The sequence below is a fragment of the Micromys minutus genome (assembly GCF_963924665.1).
Source record: "Micromys minutus genome assembly, chromosome: 12".
Lineage (NCBI taxonomy): Eukaryota > Metazoa > Chordata > Mammalia > Rodentia > Muridae > Micromys > Micromys minutus.
In genome coordinates, this window is record NC_137981.1 from 14987635 (window position 1) to 15007393 (window position 19759).

At 42.8% G+C, this 19759-nt stretch overlaps 1 pseudogene across 1 annotated transcript; it reads right to left on the minus strand.

Annotated features, from left to right (window-relative positions):
- Window positions 1-17071: 17071 nt before the first annotated feature.
- Window positions 17072-18257, minus strand: LOC308428048 (beclin-2-like; annotated as a pseudogene). The gene has a single exon. The product of its transcript is annotated as a beclin-2-like (transcript).
- Window positions 18258-19759: the final 1502 nt, after the last annotated feature.

Genomic DNA, 19759 nt, shown 5'->3' on the forward strand with positions numbered 1-19759 from the left:
AAGAGCAAGAGAGAGAGGAGGGGTCAAGCAGCTCCTTTTATAGTGTCAGGTCACTGGGGTGGAGCATACCTGGCTACTGCTGGGTAATTGAGGGGTGGGGTATACCTGGCTTTTGCAAGGTAACTGAGGAGTGGGGTTCACAGAATCCCAACAGGTCTGACCCTTGAGAACATGGCATGAGAAACAGTGCTCCGAACAGTTGGCATCTATGCTCTCTGCTCCCCTTGCACAAAGCACTCCAGCACACAGTCTTCTGTATCCCTCCTCCCTTTCCACCTCACCAGACTCTGAGTCTACAGACGAGACCAAGGCATTTGCTATGTTCCAAAGGCCCACTGTTCATCTGTGAGCACAGCTGTAGCCTCTCCCTAGTTTGAACTTTATGCTCAGGAAGCGGTAACTTTTTACCATCCCCTGTTCTCCCTTTCCCCTTCTTTTCTAAGTTTTATACTAGTTTCTGTAGGCTTTTCATATTTGATCTTCTAAGCTAATTTTCTTTTTGAAATGTCAAATGTATTTTCTTTTACAACTGAATTGGATGATTCTGGCTTTCAAGATTTGTATTGTGACATCTTTGTAAAAGGCCTACAAAGAAGCTGAAAGAGAGGCACTTTATGCTGGTGTTTTGGTGCTCTCTTTTGGTATCGACTCAAAAGCTCAGGTTTCACACTGAGGTGCCAACGACACCGGACAGTATTTGAAGGTATTGTCTAGTAGCACATGTCCTGGAAGGAAAGGTTGACTGTTTCTACAAGTACTCCTTACATCTTCTTTTGGTCATAGGGAAACTGAAGTATGTACTTTTACAACCCAGATGAAATCTATGTTCTCGGCCTCTCAGCAGGGTTTGGGTAAAAGCTGCAGGTGGCTGAGGGTCACTATGTGTTCATTCCACAGAAGAACAGAGTTGAGTCTTGGAGCTTGGAGTTCCTTGCAAGCAGGGGAAAATGCTAGCCTTCTATAACCAGCCTGGCTGTGAATCTTCCCCTGGTCTTCTCTGTCACTACCAGAAGCATTTGTATCAGGGTGAGGACTCCTTCCCCCACAGGATCATGTCCAAGCCACCTGAAGACATTGGATGCTCTGTCTTGGTAATGCCTCATCTTCCTTAACTGAGGACTCTGTCCATTTAATCCTGCTTAGGCAGAAAACAAAGAGATTTTCATTCAATAAAAAAATGCTGCAGTATTCATATTTGGAATTTTCCTTATTTGTCCTATATTCCTTAGAATAATTTCTATATCGTTCTGATTTACTGTATTTCATTGCTAGGGCACATGTGTACTTCCTCCCAATTATCCACTGTCCAACCCACAGGTCAGATGCACACAGAGGAGACACACTGAAGCCACCAGAGCAAGAACCTTCTTTCTTCTTCCCAAGCCTCAGAGGATGTAGTGGGTACCCACTGCTGACTGTGTTCAGTAGCCTGAGTAGTTATTCTAGCCTTGAATCTTTCTGTTTTCATCTTGTTTTCACAGCCAATGCAAACCTTCCCTTCCTGTCATGTGAAACAGTACCTGCCCTCCCTCGGCTGACTCTTCCACTTCCGAGTTGTCAGCAGATAGTTCTGTCACATGTCAGGAATTTTAAAGGAAAAGCCCTTTTCACTTTCCTTGAACAGAGGAGGTAACTGGATGCACTGCATCAAAAGAAGACGGGACTGAGTGAAAAGCAAACAAAGGTGAGAAATCCGTGTGATGTCAGTGCTGTTGTATGACTAGTGATTGTCTGGGAAGGCCAACAATTTTCTGTATTCCTGCAGAGCATTTTAGAGTTATGAATTATTTGATGCTCTTCTTAGGAGTCCAAGTAAAATCTGTGTGCCACTGTACTTTTTTGTGGTTGTGTGGAGAAAATGTTCAATGCATCATTCTTCTGCACCCCTCTCAGAAGATACTTTAGAAATATCTGAGTTTTGAAACCCTGTCTTGAAAACCAAAACCAAAGCTAAACCCAACCCAATCCAACCCAACCCACATCAACCCAACCCACACCAACCCAACCCAAACAAACCCAAACCAACCCAACCCAACCCAAATCAACCCAACCCAAATCAACCCAACACAACCCAAATCAAATCAAGCCAATCCAACCCAACCCAACCCAACCCAATCCAACCCAACCCAACCCAACCCAACCCAACCCAACCCAACCCAACTCAAACCAAACCAACCCAACCCAAACCAACCTCACCCAACCCAAATCACCAAATGGAGGCTGCATCAATTCTATGGACCAAAAATCGGTTACATTTTACTAAACCTTTTGATTTAGAAAGAATTAAGTATTATTAGCCATTGTATGCTATTACCAATGTTCTTTTTTTTCTTTTTTCTTTTTTTAACAACTTTATTTTACAAAACAAAGATAAATGTACAGATTTTAAGCATTTTTGCCTAAAATTATATAATACATTTTTGTCAGTACTTTTTTTCAGATTTTAAAATAATTTTTACATAAAACCGTATGAATATATTTTTTAGTCAGTACTTGATATTTTTAAAGGTTTGATGGTATGAATTGAAAACTTAATAGTTACAATGAGCATAAAGTACATGTAAAACAAAATGTAACATGGAAATAGTCAAAGTTTTCTTGTTGTATAAAGATTTTTTTTTGTTTTATTTTGTTTTCTTTATTTCTTGGACTTCATACAGTCTGTGAGTTGTTTCTGGGGCAGTGTGAGCCTCTGGGGTTAGCATCCCACTATCAGTGACTGCATATTATGTCTGTTCTTTTGTGACTGGGTTATCTCACTCAGAATGATATTCTCTAGATGCAGCCATTTTCTTAAGAATTTGGTCAAGTCATTGTTTCTGGTGGCTGAGTAGTATTCCATTGTTTTGTGTGTGTGTGTGCTTACATATGTTGGCATAATTTTAAGTCACAATTAACAGAAAAGTTTTAAATTTACTTTTTTTGAACACATGTACTATGTTTTCTATTGTTGCATGCAATTCTTCACTATGCAACACGTGACATTCAGTCTTAAGAGGGTTTCATAGTGGATGGATTTAGCTGGTGTACAATGAATTTGATAAGTCTAAATATTGTCAAATTCTATCTGTATTCTTTTTAGCTCAGTGATGTCCAGGCTTACTTCTATTAGAAGCAGTATTTTACCTTTTTAAGTAAAATGGACTATGTTTTGTACTAATAAGACAAACATAATATTTCATTAATCTTTTGAGAATTTTCTCCAATGAATTTTGATCATATCTACCCCACTTTACTTTCTCCCAGTTCTTTTTCTCTCTCTTTCTCTCTCTAAATTTGAAATCCATTGACTCCAATTTGTGTTGTCCATGTACTTCAGAATGTGGAGTATCTGCTGGAGTGTGACCAACCTACCAGAGGTCATATCCTTAAACAAAATGAACTATGCCTTCCCCAGAAGCTATCAGTTGTTCAAAGCTCCAAAAAATAGGGATGGCTGCTCATGAGCCCCTTCTCTTTCCCTGCAGGAATGCTGATTGTTTTCACTTTGTAAATAGTTGAGTGCAGTGGTCTTGTCATGCCCAGAAGACCCTTCTGTGCTCTGATCTTTCCCATATCTGGTCTTTACAATCTTTCTGGCCCCTCTTCTTCCAGTGACCCATGAAGCTTGAGGAGGAGTGTGGGGCAGATGGTCTGGTGGTGGCTGAGCACTACACAGTGCTTATTTTCTGCCCTGAGACCAGCTGTTTGTTCCTATGGTAACCACTGTCCACTGTTTAAAGCAGCTTTTCTGATGAGGTTTGAGAGCTGGATTAATCCAAGACTCCAGAGATAAGAATAAATTGGGGACTTTGAAACTGGGTCCATCTAGGAAAATAATATGTACACTCCAGGGACTATAAGCTCTCTAACTATGAATTCTTGGTCATATTTACAGTACCTGACATAAGTTTCCTCCTATGGAATAATCTTTGTCACCCCCATAGCATTTGTGCCATTGTGTCACCCATGAACATATCATGCAAACCAGTCATTGTCGTTCCGATGGGTCACAGTTGGGAAGGCTACTGATGACATTTTTTTTCTCCAGCCGCCTGTATGAAAATCTAGACACCAAGGAGAAGTTTTTTGGTCAAAAAAGACTTAATTTCTCTATATACTGTGATCAATGTGTGTGGCTTCTTTAGAAATGGGGTGTTAACATTAAGTTCTAGTGGGCAACTAGTTGTCTTAGTCACTGACCAAGGAAACTCTAATAAAAGAAAGCATTTTATTGGGGCTTTGCCTACAGTTTCAGAAACTTAGTCCATTATCACTAGCAGAGAGACAGAGAGACAGAGAGGCAGACAGAGACAGAGAGGCAGACAGAGACAGAGGTCCACTCACACAGAGAACTGCACCAACTTGGGCTGTTGAAACCTCAAAGTCCACCCACAGTTATACACCTTCTCCAACAAGCCCACATCTCCTAACTCTCGTGATCCTTTCAAACAGTTCCATTCCCTGGTGACCAGTCATTCAGTTATATAATCCCATTGTGGTCATTTTCTCAAATCACCACAGCAACCAAGGTCAATGATAGTGGGCTGTATTGTTTTGGGGGTCTCTGGGACATCTTTGACTAACAACCTGAAGGGAGGTATCCAAACTCTGGCACTGGACTATATTTTTTTGGCAATTCATGGCTTCTAGGATGAGCAAAATCCCCTTTGTAAGATAACAATAATTAAACTTCTATATCTACCTATCTATCTATCTATCTATCTATCTATCTATCTATCTATCTATCTATCTATCTATCTATCAACTATCTATCTATCTATCTATCTATCTATCATCTATCTATCATCTATCTATCTATCTATCTATCTATCTATCTATCTATCTATCATCTATCTATTATTTATCTGTCTACTTGAGTTGATAAATTACTAGGTTTCTAACGACTTCTTCAAGCATTCTTAGAGTTACTTATCCCTTCCCAACCCCCTTTCTTTATCTACCTTTCCTCTTTCCATATAAACCTCTTTCTCAAAGACAAAAAATTTTCTTTTATTTTCCAGTGATCAAAATTTATTTTTCATTTACATTTTATTACTGTTTTCCAATGTTCATTTTTATATTAGCTCATAAAAAACTTATACACAATAGATTTGTATCTGTTTTTGTAGATGGCATGTGATTGTTTAATTTCTTTTAGTCCTGCCTTTAACAATTATGGTGAAACATGGTGCTGTGGAGATGAATAATCAGGACTTTCTAAGTTTTTCTACATGTACGTATCTGACAAACAATTCAAAATGAAGATAAAAGTTTGTATTTTAAAAAGTGCTAAAATATATGTGATAAAAAGACAGTTGAAGACCTCTCTGTCTTCTCTCTTCTCTCTACTCTCTCTCTTCCTCTCTCCTCTCTCTCTTCCTCTTTCCTTATCTATCTATCTATCTATCTATCTATCTATCTATCTATCTATCTATCTATCTATCTATCTATAATGCTTTAATTTATTTTTCATTATTCTTCCCTTATATACCAATCACAGTTTTTACTCCTTCTTCTCTTCCCAGTTTCCTACCACCAGCTCCCCTTCCCGCAGTTTTCCCTTCAGAAGAGGGTAGGTCTCCAAAGATATCAATCAAACTTGGCATATCAAGTTGCATTAAGACTAGGTATCTCTCCTCATATGATGACTGAACAAGGCTACCCAATAGGGGTAAAGGGTTCCCTAAAAGCAGGCAAGACAGTCAGAGATTCTATCTTATACCTGTCAGAATGACAGATCAAAAACACAAGTGACAGCTCATGCCAGTGAGGATGTGGAGCAAGGGGAACACTCCTCCCCTGCTTGTGGGAGTGCAAACTCATACAGCTACTTTGGAAACTAATATGACTGTTTCTCAGAAAATGACTGGATATTTTAACACCAGAAGTTCCCTTCATTACTCTCCCTTCCTTTCATGGAAGTCTGTGAAGCTCCTGTTTTCAGTACTGTGCTGTAGAGGCATACATAGACAGAAGGAAGGCTGGGTTCCTTTCCTCAGTTGATTCTTCTCCTATTATGATTTGATGATAGTTCAACTTGAGCCATTTTTAATTATCTCTAAAAAATACAAAGCAGGGCTTTATTATATTGTCAGACAAGAGAAAGCAGCCTGTCATCTGGCTAATTATGAAAATATTAGTGAATTTGCAAATGTAAGAATTACTATATTTAGTCTTGTTGCTTGGGCAGATTTTGGTCTTGCTCATATTTCACCTATCAGTTATTGAAACTCTTCATTTTGGCTAATGTGTTAGCAGCAAGGTTAGTGAGGTCTCAGAAGGAATAATGATTAAAAAAGTTCTTGTATACAGTCCTTATTCTGCTAATTCTTCACGGACATTTCCTCAGCTACATTCATTGGGTGAAGGCCTGACAAATTTACGCCCCCTTCTCTTTCTTTGTCTTTTTAAAAAATTGGATATTCTCTTTATTTACATTTCAAATGTTATACCCTTTCCCGGTTTCCCCTCTGAAAACTCCCTATTCTATCCCCTTCCCCCTGCTTCTATAAAGGTACTCCCTCATCCACCCACCCAACCACCTACTTTCTCCCGCCTCCCTGCCCTGGTATTCCTCTACACTGGGACATTGAACCTTCACAGGGCTTAGGACCTCTCCTCCCACTGATATCTGACAAGATCATCCTCTGCTATATATACTGCTAGAGTCATTGGTTGCTTCATGTGTACTCTTTGGTTGGTAGTTTAGTCCCTGGGAGCTCTGGGGTGTCTGGTTGGTTGATATTGTTGTTCTTCCTATGGAGTTGCAAATTCCTTCAGCTCTTTCAGTCCTTTCTCTAACTCCTCTATTGGGGACCCCATAGTCCAATGGTTGGCTATGAGCATCTACCTCTGTATTTGTCAGCCTCTGGCAGAGCCTCTCAGGAGACAGCTATATCAGGCTCCTGTCAGCATGCACTTCTTGGCATCAGCAATAATGTCTGGGTTTGGTGACTGTACATGGGATGGATCTCCAGGTGGGACAGTCTCTGGATGGTCTTTCCTTCAGTCTCTGCTCCACACTTTGTCTCTGTATTTCCCCCTAGTTCTTATGACTATGAAGTAAGTGCCTGGACCTCCATTTTGAGAGTTTGAAGAATGAAGAGTTGTGATCTTCTTGGGTGTTGATTGTGGAAATTAATCCTTTGCTCTTATTTAGGTATAGAATTATGGAAAAGAGGAAGACGCCATTTTCTACCATTTACCCTGTGCTTCAGAATAGAGTTAGCTTTCTCTTGAAGATTCAGGGTTTGTGTCTGATTGGACTCTATCTTCCCCGTCTACTTGTGTGTGTGTGTGTGTGTGTGTGTGTGTGTGTGTGTGTGTGTGTGTGTGTGTGTATGTGTGTGTATGTGTGTGTGTGTGTGTGTGTGTGTGCTTGAGAAAAACCAATCACAAGGGAATTAGTGTGTGGGTAACCACTGAGAAATTTAGTTCTTGGTCATGAGCTATACTATCCAGAGAATCATGAGATCACTCTTCTCAACCGAGCAGATCTTCAACTCATACCATCTCTGGAATACAAACTGCCAGTGGAATTTATATTATTTAGATAGTTTCCTCTGTGATAAATCATATTCTTGCCAGGGACATAAGAAGAAATATCTCTTTGGTGAGAACTGAGGAGAGATGCTCAGTTGTTTGGAATTTGTATTAGTTACATAAACAATTTTCTTATTATTGCTTCTCCATGTTCAGCTACATTAATTTCAACACAGGCAGGAATTAGCAAAAATAGATCCAGTTAAAGAAAATCTGGAATTTTTCCAATCAATGATCCACAGGCCTTGTGTTTGGTCAGCGATGGATATTGTTTTGGTTACCTAAAATCCATTCCATTTAGACTGATGGAGATATTTCATAAACTATAAAATAGCGCATTCTATTTACATCATAGGGGAGGCAAGAAAATCAAAAGAAGATATAAAATTAACTAACTCCAGGGGGCAGTGCGGGATTGGCATTAGCATTTATCACTGTGGAGGTGGAGCATAGGAATGGCTAACCACAGCCAGAGGTACAGCCCAGAGACTGTCGCAGGAGCTAAGACACCATTCATATGAGTGCCTGCATTGATTTAGACAAGGAATTTGACAAAGTGGTCCCTATACATGGCAAAAGCATCCAACATAGGAATGAACAACAAAAGCTTTAATGTAAAACCACGTATGTGCCAGTTTCAACAACGCTGCCTTATGGGAAATATTCAGAGTTTTTCTAGGAAAGTTGGAGAAAGCAACATTGCCCCACACACTGTCACCATTAATACTGTTCCAGAGCTGTGAAATCAGGAAACAAACAACAAAACGACAACAACAGCAACAACAACAGTCAGAAGTATGACTTAAAACTCAAGTGGCAAGATATCATTAGTACATTTGCAAATAGCCATACATCTGGAAACCTTAAAGGGAACGCAATTAGTACCAGAAACTGTTCATGACAAACAACATATTAATCACATTTCAACCCCCAAAAGCACCCAAAGAAACCTGAAATAAAGTACAGTTTTATTTCATAAAAGGAAGGAAGTTGCCATAAAATTTTAAAGTTAGCAAGCAAACACAAGGGGTCCATTATGGTGTATTTGTTCTTATTTACTCTTCTCATCAGCCCCATCTTCTGCCCCATCCCTCAGCCCCATCCTCTGCCCCATCCTCTGCCCCATCCTCTGCCCCATCCTCTGCCCCATATTCTGCCCCATCCTCTGCCCCATCCCTCAGCCCCATCCTCTGCCCCATCCCTCAGCCCCATCCTCAGCCCCATCCTCTGCCCCATCCTCTGCCCCATCCTCTGCCCCATCCACTGCCCTATCCTCTGCCCCATCCTCTGCCCCATCCCTCAGCCCCATCCTCTGCCCTGTCCCTCAGCCCCATCCCTCAACCCCATCCTCAGCCCCATCCCTCAGCCCCATCCTCTGCCCCATCCTCAGCCCCATCCCTCAGCCCCATCCTCAGCCCCATCCTCTGCCCCATCCTCTGCCCCATCCTCAGCCCCATCCTCAGCCCCATCCTCAGCCCCATCCTCAGCCCCATCCTCAGCCCTGTCCCTCAGCCCCATCCCTCAACCCCACCCTCAGCCCTGTCCCTCAGCCCCATCCTCTTCCCCATCCTCTGCCCCATCCCTCAACCCCATCCTCAGCCCCATCCCTCAACCCCATCCTCAGCCCCATCCTCTGCCCCATCCTCTACCCCATCCTCAGCCCCATCCTCTGCCCCATCCTCAGCCCCATATTCTGCCCCATCCTCTGCCCCATCCCTCAGCCCCATCCTCTGCCCCATCCTCTACCCCATCCTCTGCCCCATCCTCTGCCCCATCCTCTACCCCATCCTCTGCCCCATCCTCTGCCCCATCCTCTGCCCCATCCCCTGCCCCATCCTCTGCCCCATCCTCTGCCCCATCCTCTGCCCCATCCTCTGCCCCATCCTCTGCCCCATCTTGCTAGTCCCCTCTTCTTTCCAAACAGTCACTGACTTTTTGCATCTACATTGCTTCTATCTCTGTCTTTTCTTTCCTTCCTCCAGTGTGCCTTAAGATCTCTTCTCCCTTACATTGTCCCTATTGTACTTTGTCAAACAAGGTGGAAAAAGAAAATCCTAAATGAAAGTTAAGCCTGGTTTGACAAGTTAGACAAATGGACTAGTGAATCCCTACTTAGGCCTAATTTTACATGGTAATTGAGGGTCTGACAGAGGCAGCATCTCAGCTCAGTGGGAGAAATGACTTCAGCAAGTTTTCTGGGGTGACTTGTGTTTCCCTCAGCTGGAGGCTGGGGCAGATAGGGTATAATTTTTATCTCATTTCAGCCATAGCCTGGAAAGACTACAGGGGTTCTGTACGGTTGGAGTGGTGTGAAGACTTTTTAAAAACCTGGTCTGCTCTGGAGCACTCTGGAAGTTCAGAGGTCAACTTTTTCTATTATCACGTTCACTCAAATCACCCAAAGGAAACCATGCTTCCTGGAGGAGTTAAAAAAAACCAACAACAAATAACTTAGTACTAAAGAGACAGTTTATTGGCTTCAGGCTTCTGTGAGTTATAGAAATATGGAAAGACAGGATATATATCAATTAAGCATCAACCTCAAGGCAAGGTTCCATATCTTATTCATTCATCTGTCTTTGAATGAGGATGAGACATCACTGGATCCACTGTGTAACATTGTATGTTGATTTGGGGGGAAAAGATGCTAGACTTTTTCCTGACAGAAGATAAATCTTACATGATTAGGTTGCCTTACAATGTAGGTTGTGGGGAAAAGTGCAGGCTACAAGCTTAGCAGAACTTGTGGCCACTCAGAACTCAAGTGATGGTGTTTCAAGGCAAGAAGAGGCAGTATGTCAATTACTTCTTAGTGAAAGGAATGGTTAGCTCATTGTATTTACAGGTATAAAAGCTCTTGTCAACCTCAGTAAGAGGGTCTCTAACACAAGGACAAGGGACTAGATAGAGATAGTGAACTTAGAATGAATTTAGAAAGCTGGTCAGTAAAACAGACAAGAACCAACAAACCCAGTACTAGCATGCTGTCCTAAAGGTGAGAAACTTGGATTACTTTTGTACTCAGAGATGTTTATGATAAATCCTATTTAAATGAGTGAAAATTGGATATGAGTTGTGGGGAGCTGAATGTGGACGCCATTACAAGATGGCGCTGGCTCCCTCACGGTTTGAGGTAAACAACTCCATATATAGTAATGCTCTTGTCAGCTAAGGCGCTGCACCCTGCTCATGCATAGTACATAACCTATCTCCGGCCAATCCCGAGGCCTCTGGTGTCAGCAGACTGGTGACAACCAATCATGGCAAGCCTGTATGCGCTTCTCCCTATATAAGCGGACAGCTAGGGTAGTTCGGGCCCCTTGCTTCCTGCTCTCCCCTTCAATCAAGAGGCTCCCACAATAAAGCGTGATCTGAGAAGAATCCTCTGGTGGTGGTCGTCTTTCCTCGCTGGTCGAGGAGCGTGCCGCAATGAGTCACTAGAAAAGAAGAACAGAACAGTTTATTATGGTGCATCAATGACACAGAATAGTAAACAGTTCCAACTATGAATCCAAGTCGCTCAGAATGTTGAAAACAAGATTGCTGATGGGGGAACACAAATGGTAACAGTGACAAAAATAGACAAAAGCAAAATACAGAGAGAGGGACAGACAGAGCCATCACGCCCCTGTGGCAGAACTGGACATTGTAACACTTGATGATTTTTTTCTGTCTCCAGTTCATAAACGTGTGTAAGTTTAGTAATACTGTCATTATCTGTCACTTACGTCACTGTGGTCAGTCTGGCTGGACGTGCACTAGTGAACTGTAAATTCAGATCTAATTAGAGTAGACTGCAAGTGTCTCTTTTCTTTTTGACTGCAATAATTAAGACTATAAAAGAAAGAATTTCAAAGTGAGTCAGGATTTTGACTTCCGCAACTCTAAGTGGAGCTGGATTTATAGCCACGGATGCACTTGGAAATCTGCCTTATATCTTGGCACTGCCTGTTGAGTTCCTGAATGTAAGAGACATGCACGTACGCACGCACAGCCTTCTATTTTAATATGCCCTAAACACCTCAATGGCTAGGCCACTCCCAAACTTCCACATTGCTAATGGCTCCCCTTCCATACTCCTTAGTTATTCGTTACCGAAATCTATATTCCATCTTTGCTACCGTAGACCCAGTTTGGGGGGAGGGAGAGGCTGTGGCAGCTCTCCCCCGGCTCTTACATGAATGGTGTGCTCTCTCTTCTGAAGCTTTCAAGCCTGGATCTTATTCCTTTCCCAGCATGGCAATTTTCTTTTCTTCTTTAGGTCCCCTTGCCCACAACTCCTAAAGTCTCACCTCTGTCTCCCTGCTCAACCACTGGCTACCAGCAACTTTATTTCCCAATCAGAACTAACTGGGGGCAGGGACCCTCAGTTTCTTACATACAGATGCTCATGTAATTTTGGGAACTCAAATAACATAACGCAAGCACCAAACCAAATCCACAACAACTGCCTTTCTCCATCTCTTCTTCATTGTATCACATATATTTCCAATAATGTGGTATCTTAGTTAGAATTTTTCTTACTGTAATAAAACACCATGGCCAAAATCAATTTGGGGAAGAAAGGGTTTATTTCTCTTACACATCCAGGTGACAGTCCATTACTGAGGGAAGTCTGGGTAGAAGTCAAGACATGGAAAGAACCTGAAGCAGAGGCTGTGCAGGAGTACTGATACCGCCTTGCTCAAATGCTTGCCTGATTCCTCAGAGCATCCAGGGCTTGCACAATGGTTCTACCCACAGTGAGCAGGACCCTCTCATATCCATCAACAATCAAGAATATATACCACAGGTTTGCTCACAGGTCAGTGTGGTGGGGCCATTTTCTCAGTTTAAGTTCCTTCTTCTCAAATAACTCTAGCTTGTGTCAAATTGACATAAAACTAGCCATTACACATGGGGTAATAAAAAAAATTTTGTTGATTCTCTGAGAATTTCATACAATGTACTTTGGTTGTATTTACTCCCTTTCCTTCTCTCCCAAGACCTACGTCTCTGTCTCCTACCCTATCCACCGAACTCTGCATATCATACAATACCTTCTCAACATACCCTTCCTCCCCTGACTCCTCCTAGAGCCACACCCTCTTCCTCCATCCACTCAACTTTGTATTCCTTCTCTCCATCCCCTTAAAATCCATCAAGTATAGTTGGTGATCTCCATATGCTCACACCTCTGTGGCTTTCCACTGGAGCCTGACCAATCCATCAGGGACCTCACCTTTGAGGAGAACCAACCCTCCCCCTCTTCCATCTCCCAGCAGTTACCAACTGCCAATAGCTCCTCAGCTAAGGGGTGAGACTTCATACCCATGTCCCCCCACTGTGTGGAGATTTTGTGCAGCTTGAGCTTGTACAGGTGTTGTGCACATTGTCAAAACCACCCTTGTCCATACGTGCAAATGCCCCATTGTTCCTGAGTGTGCTGTTTCACTGCAGGCATCTGCCACCTCTGCCCGTACTAACTTTCTTCCCTCTCTTATGAGATGTTTTCTGAGCCTTATAGGGAAGAGTGTGATAGGGATGTCCTGTTTGGACCTGAGCATTCCACAGTCTCTCTCTCTCTCTCTCTCTCTGGCCCCCTCTTTCATATCTCGGTGAGATTAAGGTTAATTGTCATACAAAACAGCAATAACAACCTCTGACCTAACTGAGAGAGAGGTTGGTAGTTCTGAACTACCATTTCATCAGAGCAATAGTTTTGTAGTTTTATCCTGGTGTTACAGAACTATAAAATGCTTTTTGCTTCTCCAGTCATTTATTGTCTAACCATTGTCCGAGAGCACACTAAACAGATGTCCTATTCCTCTGATCCAAGTGTTCATGTTCATGACAAGATTTTAGTTCTCTTTCTTGTATGATCAGGACTGTAAGTAGAGTGTTGTAAAGAGGAACAATGTCAGTCTAGGAGTAAAGGCTGAGAGGGGCTCTGGGAAAGAGCTGGGGGAGGGGTCCTAGGAGTGGAAGTGTATTTCTGGTGGGAGGGAGAGGGATTAAAGCTCTAGGGGGAACTCTGGGCTTCTACAAAGAGGTAGAGTCTTTGGTGAATGGAGTTGGAGGTAGGAGGGGCACCTGCAAGCAAGCTTCTACAGAACTGCCTATGAAAGCTACAAGATCATGGTGGAGGGCAAGATACATAATGAAAATCACCTGGTGCTTCCCAGCCTTGTGTGGTCACTGCGGGTCCCTGGTAGGAAGTGTTTGTATGTATTGATGGCTGATACAAAAGAATGGAGATGGGTTAGAAGGAACAGCTGGGGGGAGCTTTGAGAAAGAGCCAATCGGTGAATATTCACTAGAGGGTGAGTTTGCACCCGTTCCATAGTCTCTTGTACTTTGTAGGTTGGTAAGCTCTGGTTCTCTGTGTTGGTTGCTATCTACTTCAAGAAGGAATTTTTCTGATGAGGGTTGAGAGGTGTGCTATGCATGTATCAATGCAGAATCAGGAGCCAGTTTATGCTGTAACTATTTATCAGAGTATCAGTAGTAGATTCCTGCTATCTAGCCACAGGTTCTTGGCTCTTATGACAGTGGCAGGTATGGCTTGTAGACTGTGGAGCACACACCTTAAATTCAACCCGAAAGTGTTTCTTCACCATTTCTCTAACTACAATAGCCGAGAGATGGGAAAACCTAGATGTAACTCTGCTGACAAGTGTATAATGAAAGTGTGGTACATTACACAGTGGAATATTATTCAGGTGCTAGGGAAAAACATAGAGTGATTGAGCACGCCTTTAATATCAGGACTGCCGATGTTGAGGCAGGCAGATCAATGGGAGTTTGAGGCCAGCCTGGTGAACAAAGCTAGTTTCCCATCTCAAAAAAAGAGAGGGGAAAAAAAAGAAAATGATGAATTTCAAAGGTAAGTGAGCAATCATCCTGAGCATCATTACTTAGGTGGAGAAAAACCTGTCGCACCTTTTCACCAAGACACAGTTGATGGCTTTGTGATGACTTCACAGCATCCACTGGGTTTGTTTCAGGTGCTGTGCCCATAGATGTCAGGGAAGTAGGAAGGGCCTGGGCAGGTGGGTTTTAAATGGAGAGAGGCTGCAATGCAATGATGTAAGTGGGGGATGGGGTAATGGGAAGGGTCAGATGGAGTGGGGGTGAGAGAGTGTAGTATGGGAAAGAATAACTAAAACGAAAGGCGCCTTGAAAAAGGCCTTTATGTAGAAACCCACTGCTGTATACAGTTCTTAAAACATAAACGTACACATATAAAAAGAGTTTAAGTGGAATTAAAACACAAATTAAAAAAAAAGGAGAAAGGTATATGTGTCCACTGACAAGAATCTGTCTCCAGCACAATTGTGTTCATCTATAGTTTGTCTCTCCGTGCTAAGCCTCTTTTCTGTAATGGTTTCTACTCATATGTGCGATGCTAACAACTTCCAAATTGTCTCTTACAAGACATCCTGATTTCTGACATCCTAAATTTATTATTATTAATCATTTTTTGAGATAGGGAATTACATGGTCTGGACTGGATTTGAACTTACAATCAGCCTGATTCTTCCTAATTGCTGGAATTTGCTTAATTGGTAATATGTTGTCCTTAATAAATTTATTCTGAGTGGAATGTATTCTCTTCATACATATGTATCAAGTATAGGTCCAAAGTAGTTTTTTCTTAATTTTTTTATATTTTAGAATTTTATATATGAATACTCAATTTACATCATTCCCATCTCTCTCCTCTCATATTCTGCCTACTCCTCAAATTCACAGCATCTTTACACACACACACACACACACACACACACACACACACACACACACACACACACCCCACTTGCTGAGTTCATATCTGTTTGGGGCTAACTTCTTTGACTGGATTGCCTATCAGGAGGCTTGTCTCTGGAGAGGAGTGTTTCTCCCTCTCTCAGCAGCCATAAATTGCCACCTGGTAGTGGAATTGTGTAAGAGTCCCCCATCCATGTTGGCAATGTCAGCTAGTGGTGCCCTGATGGAGGTCACATTAAAGTAACCGTATTGTTATAGTTGAGGTTTCATAAGTCCAGTTTGCCTGTCACACATACAAGACACTAAAGTGCGGTTTGTATAAAGTTGAATGTGATTTTTTTTTCAACAAGTACACTGTAAATTTAATAAGCTCTTCAGTTAGTCAGTTCTTTATGCAGTTTTCCCTCAGTGTAAAATGTCAAATTTTACTTTTCTTATAAATTCTATAACTTTGTTATTTTTTCTGTAATATCATTTGAAAATGAACATTTCAAATTTCTTTGACTATTTCTTATAAAATAGAATATTTTATCCCATAGCTGTCTGTTTTGTCTTGAAAAGCTTCAAATTAAAGTTATTTCTTGTGCTGGATGGAAATGTGCTTTCATATGACTGTGAACTTCCCTTCTCACCTACATTTACATATAACCAGTCATTTATGCATTCAATCATTGCTGGTCAGTAAGTATTAGCACAGAACCCTTGAATGTATCTGGAATGTTTAAATGGGGTGAGAGATATTTTCCTCTTCTACTTTTTTCCTGTAATTAGCATGCAAAGTAGTGTTTTTTTAAATATAACACAGACATGTACACACATGCATATGTGTGCTCATACATGTGTTTATAATTAATAATGCATATCACATATACAGGAAAAATCCAGGTCATTATAGAAGAATAAACTATGCAGGCTTTGAATTAGAAATAGAGTAGTCATGAGGGGAGACTGAGTCAGAGAGAAGAAGTCTATAATGTGGGCCTAAGACCCAAAACCACTACGGTAATGCTCTTCCTAACCTCTACAGTGACAAAGTCTTCGAGGTAAAATGGAAGGCATGAGTGTGTGCTGTGTTCAGCTTTGTTATAGTAGCAAGCAGACACTGGAAACCTTACGGGGTCTTCCCACATACAGAAGTTCTTAGGTTAAAATCCAAAGAAATTTCAACAGCCACATGGCCAAGTGGATGGACTGAAGAGTCCAGAGGTGGCAGGTGAGGTTGGAGCAGCTAGAGGTGGGTGGTGTCAGCAGCATTGGGTGGGCTAGCAAGTGTCCAGGGGCACATGAGCCACCTGAAGCATGCCCATTCTTCTGAAAGCAAGGAGAGGAAGGTGTGGTGGTCCACCAGTAGCTACCAGGCTGACTGAAGCAGGAGAATCACTTAGATTCAGAGTTCAATACCGTCCTGAACATCGTAGTGAGATTCTCAAGACAAAACAAAACAAACAAAAACCCAAACAAACAAACAAAACGTGGACTATAGCATCTGGAGAGATGGCCCAGCAGATAAGAGCATTTATTACTCTGACAGTAGGCTTGAGTTTGGTTCAACTCTACCTCCATGAGATCAGGCATCCTCTCCTGGCATTTGAGGATATGCTAAGTTGGTTAAGAATGGCCCCTAAAGTTCATCTATTTGAGTGTCTGGATCCCAGTTGGTGGATCTGTTTAGAGAGGACTAGAAGGTATGGTCTTGTTGGAGGAGGTATGTTATGCTTTGAGACTTCAAAAGCCCACCCCAGGAGTTGACCAAGCCAGCTCAGTCAGTCAACAGGTCCTCCAGGGAGGGAGCAAGGACTTAAGGAAACCCAATCAGCTTCAGGTTGGTAAGCATGAACTTCAGAGCCCTAGACCACTCCTCGACTGTGTTCAGACGGGTCCTGATGGATCAGCAAGTTCTACTGTTGAAGGTGTCCTCCATCACCTTCCATCCCATGGATGCTATAGGCAGGGATATCTCTCATACTCAGTCTCCTCTACAAACTGCTGCAGACAGTCCAGGAAGCCCTTCATCCCACAGTCACACTTGTTATCCAAGGTGATGCTGTGGCTCCCATCAGAGAACAACAGCAACATCTCATCACCAGTCAAGGACTTTAGCTAGGAACGGTCCCCAAAGGAAACTGGTTGATACCTCTGGAACTACAGTCAGCTACCTTGGACAAGCTGAAGAGCAGTAAGGCTGCCTGTTCCCAGGCTGCACTGATCTCAGATCCCACCCGGACCTGGGGGAGGCAGCCCGGCCTGAAATTGTTGATAATGCCCAAGGGACCCTCATCTGGAGTGGTAAATGTGGCATTGAAGATACTGGCACAGCTGACTCAAGCATAGTCCAGCTGGTTCTCCACACCATCAGTCTACCTGGTCCATCTTCAAAACAGAAAAGTCGGCCCTGTGCCGTTCATTCTGTTGATACAGCTCCTTGCTCTCAGCCTGGGCTGCTCTAAGTTCGGCGGCTACCCTTGAATGATGGTCCTCTAGGTCCTCTAGCTCCTGAGCCAACTTTGCTTCCTCCTGCTCTAGACCAGACAGTTCAGCACGTAGCTCCGCGTGTAGCACTTCCTTCTCTTGCTCACACACCAGCAACTCTCTCTCCAGGAAACGTCGGTGGTTCTGGCTGTCAGATCCAACAAGAGTGTTTAGGTTGTCTAGTTGCATCCGAAGATTGTCAGTCCACACACAGAGAGTGGTCCACCACCTTTTGGTCAGAGAGGATTTCGAAGGTCTCTATGGTAGTATTTTGGATAGTGTGCAAAGTTCTCCTGGAGGCGTATTCAGCGAGCAGAATAAAGGTGTAGTGGGCCCTTCCCTGGGACACCCAGCCACTGTCAGAGTGGAGTCTGTCAGAGGTTCTGACCTGGGACTCTCCAGAAACTGGCATCTCTTTGGGGGGATTGGCATGGTACTGGATTTCCCCTCCCTCAGTGCTGTAAGAATTTCAGGGGTTCACTGCAGCGCTGGGATAGGAAGAGGGGTGGAGACATTCTGGAGCTGTACACGCCCACCAGAGTCTAGGCTTCTTTCTAGCGTATTTGGGAATGGGCCCTCCCTCTACTACCCCCTTTACCTTATCACAACCCCCTAAAGGGCTACCCGCTGACCTCTCAGTAGTGGGTTTCATAATGGCATTTTCACAGCATTTTGTGGTGTTTGATTTCCCTCCCCCATCCTGTAGCCCCTCCCAAAGCTCGTCCCACAGCCCCTCCCATGTTTGCACTTGTATATTCTATCACCTTCTCACCCTCCTTCCTTAAAATCCCCATCCCTCTCACTGTTCCTTTTTTAGTCTCATGACCTCTACCCAGATCTCATATCTATAATTAAAAACTAGGATTTACATATGAGAACACAAGTCAGATGCTCTTGTGAAATGATGCATGGATATCTACTCCTTTAAAGATTATGGAAAGTAATTATCTTTAATGGCATTAAATGACATCACTAACATAATTAAAAACAAACTTGAAGTGTCTAGATAACAATCATTTGCACTGAGGGTTTTCGTTCAAGGTGTGTGTCTATCCATTGTGACTTGGACCACAGGATGCTTTGAAGGTGTCCGGATGCTGTGTGCTGTGGGCTCGTTCAGAATCTAAGTATTAGTTGGAGCTCAAAAGTTCACTTCTTAGCTCAGTCTCATATACTTCACGGCTGTCATAAAACCCAGACATTAAATGCCTGTTAGTCATATGTCAAGCTTCAATTTGCTCGGGGGATTTATTTGGCCAAACTGAGGAAAAGGTGATGAGAGAATATTTCCAGTCTGAGGCACAGGCCAGGCTGTGGGCATAGGGAATTACACCCTCTATTTGTAGGCAAGAGTTTACTCACTGGGGGTTCACTGTGGAGTTGTGTGTGAGACTACTGGTGCAAGAAGTTGCTCTGCTTTTATTGTTATGAGGCACCTCCACCCTGACCTCCACCCTGAAGATTTACAGAATCTGGAACTGCACAGGAGGCAGGCCTCAGGCACACCCGTGATGGATTGTTGAAGTTAGGCTGCTTTCTGGGCTGGTTTACCTGAGATTCTCGACCAGATTGATTTAGATGGGGGGACTTAGCCACTGTGGTTTACTGGGCACAGTTGACCGTGGATGGTATAAAACGGAGAAAACGGACTGAGCACACCGATGCATTGCTCCTGCTTCCTGACTTTGGATGTGCTGTGACTTGTGCTGACTCTCCTCCTCTTCCACGATGGACAGCATGCTCAGCTTTGGTTATGAGTGCTAAAGGTACTCTCAGTTTTTGAAGGAAACCAAAGTTTGTTGTATGTGACTTATTCGTTTTATTGAAATAGAACTTCTTACTCCTCCCATCATATCATTACTTGAAAATCCACTTTCTCTTCTTCATTAATAACGTAATAGTATTCCACGATACAGATGAAGTTTTGCTACTTATAGGTCGCTGAATCCACAGCGCTTCTCTACTTTGTCTGTTCGGTGCAATGCTTCCTGGGAAATTGTAGTAGATTATTTACATC